The sequence below is a fragment of the Peromyscus maniculatus genome, chromosome 1 (genome assembly GCF_049852395.1).
Source record: "Peromyscus maniculatus bairdii isolate BWxNUB_F1_BW_parent chromosome 1, HU_Pman_BW_mat_3.1, whole genome shotgun sequence".
NCBI classification, from domain to species: domain Eukaryota; kingdom Metazoa; phylum Chordata; class Mammalia; order Rodentia; family Cricetidae; genus Peromyscus; species Peromyscus maniculatus.
Window position 1 is genome coordinate 128743855 of NC_134852.1, and position 10722 is coordinate 128754576.

General features: G+C 45.2%; 1 protein-coding gene across 2 annotated transcripts in view; it reads left to right on the forward strand.

Annotated features, from left to right (window-relative positions):
- Tmc5 (transmembrane channel like 5) overlaps positions 1 to 10722 on the forward strand; it is an 89002-nt gene that overhangs the window by 11896 nt on the left and 66384 nt on the right. The window lies entirely within an intron of this gene.

The window sequence follows — 10722 nt, forward strand, 5'->3', positions numbered from 1 at the left end:
CCATGTTCCGATGCTGAAGCAGTTTCATGAATCTTTATAGTTTTGAAGAACAAAGAAAGTCATGAGTCAAGGCAAGTTTAAAATACATTGGTGGATACCTCAGAGAGGTGTTTACAGAAAGATGGGGGAAGCTTTTCCATAGGCCTCAGATGCTATTTGATGACAGTCTTAGCTTCTAAGTTGGCAGAAGCTACTGGTCTAATAAATTAATAGATTCCAAAAGGGTTTTATATGTTAGCCACAGGATGTTAGTTCTGACACACAAGTGGGTGAGGAACGGTGCTGCTCCAGGAGGCTAGAACTAGCCCAAGATAAGGTCGTTAGCCTCTGGACCTGAAACATTCCAATCACTACAGTTCTAATCAATCAGTCTTAGCAGACACTGCTTCTTTCCAGGAGTTCCACATTACTGTGTTTTGACTTGATGAGGGTGCAGGAGCTACATGCATTTGGGAGAATCATTTCAGAGTATGGATTTTGAGAATTGAATGTTAACATTTTTCCAGCCTAAAGATGGTACCATATTCTCCCTGTCGGCCCCATGGCTACCAGGGAAGCAGCGAGCACAAACAGCGTTTGCTGTACTGAGGAGTGAGACGCTTTGGACGTTCATCCATTTGCTTCACAGCATCTCCAACTTACTGTTGGGTTCCTTGGGGCGTAAGTCAGGAGTGTCTGCAGTGTGATTCTGGACACATACTGTGGCTTCAGGGAGTCTCTGAGCTTGCTGCTTCATTTGGTCTGTATTGGAGAGGACATAATGGAGAGGCTGCTGAAGACTCCTTGGTAGAGGTGCTATGTAGCTGTTCACTGGGCTTCAGCGGAAATGTTTTTGTGTATGTCTCTGTGTGTGGTATGTATGTGTGCTTGCTTATATGGTCACAGGTGTGTGGGCACATGTGTGCAAAAGCCAGCATATTTGCTTATCTTACTTGGTGTCTTAGGTAGGGTTTTATTGCTGAGAAGAGACACCATGACCACGGCAACTCTTACAAAGGCAACATTTAATGAAGCTGGCTTACAGTTCGGAGGTTTAGTCCATTGTCATCATGGCAGGAAACATGGTGGTGTGCAGGCAGATATGGTGCTGGAGAGGTAGCTGAGAGTTCTACATCTGCATTGGCAGGCAGCAGGAAGTGAATGCTACATTAAACCTGCCTTGAGCATTTGAGACCTCAAAGCCCCTCCCCCTTGGTACACACTTCCTCCAACAAAGCCACGTCTTCTAATAGTGCACCCCCTATGGGCCTGTGGGAGCCATTTTTATTCAAACTACCACATTTCATTCTCTGACACCCCCCACCCCCGCACCCAGGCTTATAGTCATTAACAAAGCAAAATGTATTTAATCCAACCTCAAAAGTCCCCAGTCTGTAAAAGTCTCAAACTTGTTTAATTCCAAAGTTCAAAGTCTCTTCTGAGACTCATGAAATCTCTTAATTGTAATCCCCTCTAAAATCAAAATAAAAAAGCAGATCACATACTTCCCGCATATAATGGAACAGGATATACATTACTGTTCCAAAATGGAGGAAGGGAACATAGTGAGGAAATACTGGACCAAAGCAAGACTGAAAACCAGCTGGGCGAACTCCAAACTGTATCTCCATGTCTGATGTCAAAGCACTCTTCCGATCTCCAACCCTTTATGGTCACAGTTGTGTGGGTGTAATGGAGGGCAAAAGCTAGAGGTTGATTTCAGACATGTTCCTCTGAATCAGCAAGGGCTTTCTCTTTGCATCCTTCTCTCTCTCTCTCTCTCTCTCTCTGTCTCTGTCTCTCTGTTTTACATAAGTGTTTGCACATATACTGACAGTCTCTGGAGCTTGCCAAGCAGGACAGAATGACTGACTAGTGAGTCCTAGGAATCCTAATCCGCTCTGCCACTCCAGCAACTATACCACCACACATGGCTTTTAAAAGTCGGTCCTGGGGATGGAACTCAGGTCCTTGTGCTTGCAAGGCGAGTACTTTACCAACTGAGCCACCCCTCAGCCCTCTTTGAGCCTTTTCAAATGCTCTCTGCTGTGCCTAGGTAGAGTGGGCAGGCACCACCCTCAATCCTTCCAGCTGTTTGTCAGGTCTCTTCACCAGCTGCAGGAGGAGTAGGGCATGGGACGGATCATCCAGTCTGCACTGTGGGCTTTTAAAATCTCCCTTTTATTGCTGTGATGAATGGCTATTCGATTTCAATGACAATTTATCCCATTTGCTTCGAGGCTATAAACTGCCTTTCTGAAACCCAGTAGGTGTGCCTGCTCACTGATTAGATTTATTTGAAAGCCTCCATCACCTGTTCGGGTTTGATGGCAAGAAACAATCCCGATGCCAGCTTATTCCACATTTTTCTCACCACTCTGCCCCCAGACACCATGCTTTGCTAGTTGACTGTTTGCACAGTTTCCATTTGAAATGAGTATGACTCAAGAAAACTTGCACTGGGCAGTGGTGGCGCACGCTTTTAATCCCAGCACTCGGGAGGCAGAGTGGATCTCTGTGAGTTCAAGGCCAGCCTGGTCTACAGAGCAAGATCCAGGATGGGCACCAAAATTACACAGAGAAACCCTGTCTTGAAAAACAAAAACAACAACAAAAACCTCTTGCCTTTTTTCACTCAGCTTATCAGTTTTCTGTTAAGAAGGCCTTCTTTAAAAACTGATTTTATTTTACTTACTCATTTTTTAAATATATATAATTTTCTAAATTCTGTAAGAATTTCACGTGATGTGTTTTGGTTGTATTCATCCCCCGCCCTTTAATTACCTACCCACTTTTGTGACTCTTTTTTAGTTTTATGTGTGTGTGTGTGTGTGTGTGTGTGTGTGTGTGTGTGTGTGTTTTTAAACATATCACATCCAGTTTGTGCTGCCCATATATTCTTGGATGTGTGATGGACTTATCAGGGGTTGTCTTAGTTCGGGTTTCTATTACTGCAATAAAACACCACGACCATAAAGCAAGCTGGGGAGGAAAGGGTTTATTCAGTTTGCTCACACTTCCGCATTGCTTTCATCACTGAAGGAAGTCAGGACAGGAACTCAAACGGCTGGATCCTGAAGGCAGGAGCTGATGCAGAGGCCATGGAAGGATGCTGCTTACTGGCTTCCTCAGCCTGCTTTCTTGTAGAACCCAGGATCACCAGCCCAGGGATGGCTTCACCCATCATGGGCTGGGCCCTCCCCTATTGATCACTAATTGAGAAAATGCCTTACAGCTGGATCTCATGGAGGCATTTCCTCAGCTGAGGCTCCTTCCTCTCTGATGACTCTAGCTTGTGTCAAGTTGACACACAAAACCAGCCAGTACAAGAGGCTCCACTTTTTAAATTCTCTATTTATGTGTAAGTGCTGTCTGCATGTACACCTGCCTGCCAGAAGAGGGCATTAGGTCCCATTACAGACGGTTGTGAGTCACCATGTGGTTGCTGGGAATTGAACTCAGGAAGAGCAGTCAGTGCTCTTAACCTCTGAGCCATCTCTCCAGCCACCAGAATTACTTTCTTTTTCTCTTTTTATTTCTCTGAGACAGTTTCTTTGTGTAGCCTTGGCTATCCTGGGACTAGCTCTGTAGACCAGGCTGACCTTGAACTCACAGAGATGGCCTGCCTCTGTCTCACCAGTGCTGGGATTAAAGGCGTGCGCCACCACTGCGCTGGAGGCTATGCTCTTAAAACCATCTTTCCCTCTCTCAGCTACTATCAGTTGCCAAAGTCCTTGGCTAGGGATGGGACTTGGTGCCTGCCCATTTTCCCTTTCCACATTGGGATTTGGTCTGAAACTATAATTTTATATTTGAAAATCTCACACATATATACAATATATTTTCATCTTGTCAATTCCCACTCTCCCCTCAAACTCCTCCTAGAACCTACATACTCCTCTGATATTCATATATGTCTATATACAATACACACACACACACACACACACACACACACACACACACACACACCCCACTGAGTCAATTGTAGTGTTCACTGTGATGGAGAGTCATAATGATGACTATGGTGGTAACTGTGACATTCATTTAGCATGGAAGTGTCCACTGTGGTGGTCAGCTGTAGTGTCCACTGTGGTGGTCAGCTGTAGTGTCCACTGTGGTGGTCAGCTGTAGTGTCCACTGTGGTGGTCAGCTGTAGTGTCCCCAGTGGTGGTCACCTGTAGTGTCCACTGTGGCGGTCAGCCATAGTGTCCACTGTGGTGGTCAGATGTAGTGTCCCCCGTGGTGGTCAGATGTAGTGTCCTCCATGGTGGTCAGCAGTAGTGTCCACTGTGGTGGTCAGATGTAGGGTCCACTGTGGTGGTCAGCTGTAGTGTGCACTGTGGTGTTCAGCTGTAGTGTCCACTGTGGTGGTCAGCTGTAGTGTCCCCGTGGTGGTCAGCTGTAGTGTCCCCGTGGTGGTCAGCTGTAGTGTCCACCGTGGTGGTCAGCTGTAGTGTCCACTGTGATGGTCAGATGTAGTGTCCACTGTGGTGGTCAGATGTAGCGTCCCCGTGGTGGTCAGCTGTAGTGTCCACTGTGATGGTCAGCTGTAATGTCCACTGTGAAGTTCAACCATAATGGTCACTATGGTGATCAGGTATAGTGTTCATTATGGAGGTCAGTTGTAGTGTCCACTCTGCTGGTGTCTGTGTATAGGACCATCTCCTGGAGCATGGGCAATGACACCCTTGAAGAAAATGATACTCCCTCCTCCAGTAGCCGTCAATGGCAACAGCACCTCAGCTAAGGGTGGACCTCCCGACCTTCTCCCCAGCCATGGTCAACTTGACACAGAGTCATCAGAGAGGAAGGATGAGCAAATGCCTCCAGGAGATCCAGCTGTAAGGCGTTTTTTCTCCATTAGTGACCAATGCGGGAGGGCCCAGCCCTTGGTGAGTGGTGTCATCCCTGATTTTCTATAATAAAGCTGCTGAGCAAGCCATAGGGAGCAAGCCAGTAAGCAGCACCCCTCCATGGCCTCTGCATCAGCTCCTGCCTTCAGGATCCTGCCCTGCTTTGAGTTCCTGTGCTGACTTCCTTCAGTGGTGAACAGCAATGTGGACGTGTAAGGTGAATACACCCTTTCCTCCCCAAACTCACTTTGTGGTTGTGGTGTTCATCGCAGCCATAGAAACCCAGAAACGCTAACTAAGGCAGTGCTGAGATGTTGACTGGCTTTATCCTGTGTTGTCAAACACAGCTACTGTGCGTTCCTGAGCAAAACGTTGGGCGCCAAATGTAGATGAATTTCTAAGCAGTCTTATTAACTAAAAACACGGAGCCAAATATAGGGGTGAAAGCCTTAGAGATGAGGGAAATAGCAATAACCATCAGCTAACCTTACCTCACCACACCGCAGTTTCCAAAGTGAGCTACTTCCTATCTACCGGGGCCTTTCTTGCCTTGCTGTTCTTCCCTCTCATTGGCTCTTAGCCAGCTACCTCACTTCCTTGTCACTGCCTGTCTGTACAGACCTCCAGGTTTCTATGGTTGGTACTGAACATGCTTGGCTGTTCCCTAGTGTGGCCTTGAACACACAGAGACCCTGCCTGCCAAATGATTGAATTAAGGGAGTGTGTGCTACCACTGCCTGACTTTTGTACTTAAAATGGCTTGCTATTTCCTCTGATCTCCAGGCAATCTTTATTTATTAACATACAAATAAAATGTCACCACATTTCAGCACAAATAAAATATCACCATAGCCAGCATGTCATGCCCACTAGATACTGTCTCACCCCTGTGCTGCCCAGCCTCCGGCTCTTACGGTCTTCCAGCTCCACTCCACCCTGTCATGTTCCCGAGCCTTGAGGGGGAGGGGTTGATACAGATGTCCCATTCAGGGCTAACCACTCCACGGTCTCTTATTCTATTGCATTTTGACCTGTTGTGAGTCCCTGTTAACTGCCATACACTGCAAGAAGAAGCTTCTCTGATACGAGCCTGAAATCGCATTAATCTCTGCAACTAGAGAGGGAAGTAAGGTCACATATTTAATTTCGGATAAAAGTCTTTAAGCTTGCTTCTACCTGATTTGAAATCCTAACTGATTTCAAAACGATAGAATTCAAGAAGTAATTCTGGGCTGCGGCTCAATTGGTGAGGTGCTGGCCCAGCACATGTGAAGCCCCTGGTTTGGTCCCCAGGACCACATGAACTGGGTGCAAGGTGCACACGTATAATCTCAGCACCAGGAGGCGGGAGGAGCTGGAGTTCAGGGTAATACTGAGCTATAGAACAAGGTGGATACTGACCAGAGATGTGAGACTCTGCTCACACTCATGTCCTTATGTGCGAGCCTGTAAAGCACCCCACTGGGAGGACGAGGTGAGAACAGGAACGTGTAGGGGGGGTGAAGGTGGGGGAGTGAGGGGAGATGGGGAGGTGGAGGGGGTGAGCTCAGCTTAGGAGGGAAGGTTCATGCCTCTCAGAAACTTCTCATCTTGCTAATTTAGGTCTCATGTCCATCTAAAATACCCGCTTTATCTATAATGAAAAGGCCTCCCACAGGTGCTTTGTCTCAGTATTTTCCTCACTATTTTTTTTTTTCTTTATGTCACTTGAAGTTAGAAAAATGAGGTCATCTTAGCTTCTGGTTTTGGTTTGTTTGTTTGTTTTGGTGGTTTTTGTTTTTGTTTTTGTTTTGCTTTTGGTTTTGGTGTCTTGTTTTGTTTTAGAAACAAGGTTTTACTATGTAGTCCTGGCTGGCCTGGAACTCACTGTGTGCACCAGAGAGACAGGGGATCCTCCTGCTTCAGCCTCAGGAGTGGGTGGGATGACAGGTTTGCCAGGCCCAGCTGGTTGTTTTAGCTAATCTGTTTACCTTGGCCACTCTCAAACTCTTGGTGGGTTAGGAAGAGTGATGATTTTGTCCCCGGAGGCTAGCTGGCAGTGCTTGAGAGTTTTTTTCTTCTTCTTCTTCTTTTTTTTTTTTTTTTTTTTTTGCCTGTTACAATGGGGATTAGGTCCTTTTGGTGTCTGGTGGGAGAGGCTGCAGATACTGCTGAACATCTGCTGCACACAGGCTTCCTCGCCACAACAAAGACTTGCATGACCCACATCACTTGTACTGATATAGAGAAAACAGGATTTAACTGCACCTCATGCCACAATTCTTGTGTCTGTGTGTCTGTGCATGTGAGTGCAGGTACCTGAAGACACCAGAAGAGGGCACTGGATGCCCTAGAGCTGCATTTACAGGCAGTTGTGAACCTCCTGACTGGGAACCAGCTCAGGTTTCCTGCAAGAGTAGTATGAGCTGCATTATTATTATTATTATTATTATTATTATTATTATTATTATTATTATTATTTATACAATGTTCTGCCTGCAGGCCAGAAGAGGGAACCAGATATCATTACAGATGGTTGTGAGCCACCATGTGGGTGCTGGGAATTGAACTCAGGACCTCTGGAAGAACAATCAGTGCTCTTAACCTCTGAGCCATCTCTCCAGGCCCTAGTATGAGCTCTTAACCATGAGCCATCTCTCCAGTTCTGAGTCTTGTCTGTCTGTTTCCTTTATGTGAGTTGCATATGTGAGGAAAGGAACTAACTGACTGTCCTCTACAGGAAAGGAAGAGAGGTCAGTTGTGGGAAATCCTGATTGTCCTGGCAAGACAATGTAAAAACGAATAGACTACTAACCCACAGTGGTGGGAAATCAGTATGGCAACTTGGGGAACAGCTGAGTCATCCCCAGTGAGATGGAATATGCTCCATCCAAGCAGCCCTGGAAGCCAGAGTTTTCTCCCTTCCTTACGGACATTTGCACAGCCCAAGGAGACTCATCTGGGGCGTACAGAGGTCACTGTGTAGAGTTGTGAAAATTGGGGTACAGCCCTGTGACCCAGGAGAAGGAGCAGGGATAAGTACAACAGAACATGATAACAAAATGAAATATATGAAGCCATTGAGACCAATAAGTTCTTACAGTGTGGCTTCCTAGCCTTAGTGAGGGTGGATTTCCAACCTGGCTTACATTAAGCTAAAACATAGGTCATTGTGTTTTACTTATGTGTAGCACATATAATTTCTATTATATAGAGAATGAAATGTTTAAATACTGTTCACAAATAATGTATATCATGCAGTCATCCCCCAGTACCTGTGGGGGACTGGCTCCAGGACCCTGCTGACACCAAATGTGCAGATATTCACATCCCTTATATAAAATATCAGCATTCGCATAGAAGCTAGGTATATCCTGTATAATTTAAACCCTCTCTGAATTACTCATAGCACATAATACAATGTAAATGCTATATAAATGTTCTTACACTAAACCTGGAGAATAGTGACGAGTCTCTGCAGGCTTAGTCAAGTGTGATTTCTCCCTTCAAATCCTTTCCTTCAGTGAGTGGATACAGCCCCCACTTCTACCCCCAGGTGCAGAGGTCTGGCTGTAGTGCTTAATGCTTTTTCTTTCTAGTGTCCAGAATTCAGTGTAGTCTCCTGTTTTTGTTTTTGTTTTGTTATTGTTGTTGTTTAGGTTTTTTTTTTTTAAGTTCTTAAGAGAAAATAAACCCAGAAGGTATTTGAGCTTGCCTCGAACATACACACATGCTTTGTGTCACAGGCTCTCCCCCTCATTTTGGGGCCTTTCATCTCTGCCTACAGTCAGTAAGCTTGGAATATTCAGGTGAGGCCAGCATCAGATCAGAGCCACTTATATCTACTTGTCACCCGGTTCCTAGAAGCCATCCTAGCTTTGCAGATGAAGGTAACTAAGAAGAACGCATCACACATTTCAAGAGAAAGATTCTACATGTTTTCACCATAAAGAAACAACTGACATTTAAGATGATGATATGCTGTTGCTCTGAGTTGATCATTATCCAATTCATACACAACCCCAGACATCATGTACCCCATGACTATAAAATACGACATGTCAGTCAACAAAGTTAATTAATTTACAGGCTCCTGCTTCCTGGAAGCCATGACGTCAGCAGCTCCCGACTAGATCTGTAGACCATGTTGTATTGGGCTCAATTCCTATAATTGTAGACACAGTGAGATAAGTAAGGGCTGACAGTCAAGTTTCCATGGAGCTGAATATGATCGGTTAGTGGATTCTCCTTTCTCTTTAGGAAAGACATATAAAATATTTTTATTTTGTACTTTCACTTTATGTGTGTGGGTGTTTTGCCTGCATGTATGTCTGGGCACCGTGTGTATGCAGTGCATTGGATCCATTGGAACTGGAGTTACAGATGCTTGAGCTGCCATATGGGTGCTGGCTATTGAATCCAGTCCTCTGCAAGAGCAGCTGGCGCGCTTAACTGCTGAGCCACCTCTCTAGTTTTCTCTTCAGGGAAGATTTTTTATTGGCACATATTCACTGTTCTCAGCGATGGGTTTGGTAAGACATTTTACCAAATATATCATGTACTTTAACCATATTCACCACCATTCTCTCCTTTTCCTCCCCTTCTCCTTCTTCTAAACCTCTTCCTTCCCCAGATCATCTTGCTTCTACTTCCATGCAGTGTGTGTGTGTGTGTGTGTGTGTGTGTGTGTGTAATTTTGTGTGTCTACATAAAACTCAAAATCTACAAATGAGAGAAAAATGTGATCTATCTACCTACCTAACCTGCCTATCTATCTATTGAGAAAAGGTCTTACTATGTATTCCTGACTGGCTTGGAACTTGCTATGTAGACCAGGCTGGCCTTAACCTTACAGAGATCCTCCTGCCTCTGTCTCCTAAGTGCTGGGATTAAAGGCATGTACCACTATGCCTTTATTTTCTTTTTAAATATTTACTTTTTGTTTGTTTGAGACAGAGTCTCTTTACATAGCCCTGGCTGTCCTGGAACTCACTATGTAGATGAGGCTGGCCTGGAACTCACAGAGATCCACCTGCCTCTGCCTCCTGAGTGCTAGGTAGGATTAAAGACGTACTACCATACCCGGATATTCCTTTCTTTAAAAAAAAATGTCTTAATGTACATAAGTGGTTTTGACTACATGTATGTATGTGCACCAGATGCATGCCTGGTGCCCACAGAGGCCAGAAAAGGATATCAGATCCCTGTAACTGGGGTTATAAGTGATTGTAAGTCACCATGTAGGTCCTGGGAACTGGACCTGGGTCCTCTGGAAGAGCAGCAAGTGCTCTTAACCACTGAGCCATCTCTTTAACCCAGTGCTAATTCTTTGAATCTGACTTCTTTTGCTTAATATGATGACCTCTGGTTGCATGCATTTCTCTGTGGTTAGAAGAATTTCCTTCATCATCAAGGCTGTATAAAACCATTGTAGAGATTCACACATCAGTGACTAGAGGGGACCTTGGCATCCCTTCAATTTTAGGCTCCTGAGGTTGTCAGTCCCTGAGTGCTTTTTATGTGACCTTGGCTGATGGTGTCGCTCTGTTACCTGATCCCTCTGGAAGAGTTCTCATAACTCCTGGTTAGACACTGATCCTCAGCAGCATGGCTGTCTTGCCAAGCTGACCTGCTTTCTGCTCACCTACCTCCCCTGCTCCTGTAACCTACCCTGATTTCTTTTAATCTGGGCTAATAAGAAGCTTAAAGCAAAATTTAGTTCTAGGCTGGGCAAGGTGGTGCATGCCTATAATCCCAGCACTCAGGAGATGGAGGCAGAAGGGTCAGGAGTTCAAGGCTAGGCTTTACTGCATTCTGTCTAGAAGCTAATCTGGATTACATACGACCCCATTTTACACCCAAACAATTCTCTGTTGTTGTCATTATGACTACTTAGGAATTGTGTGGG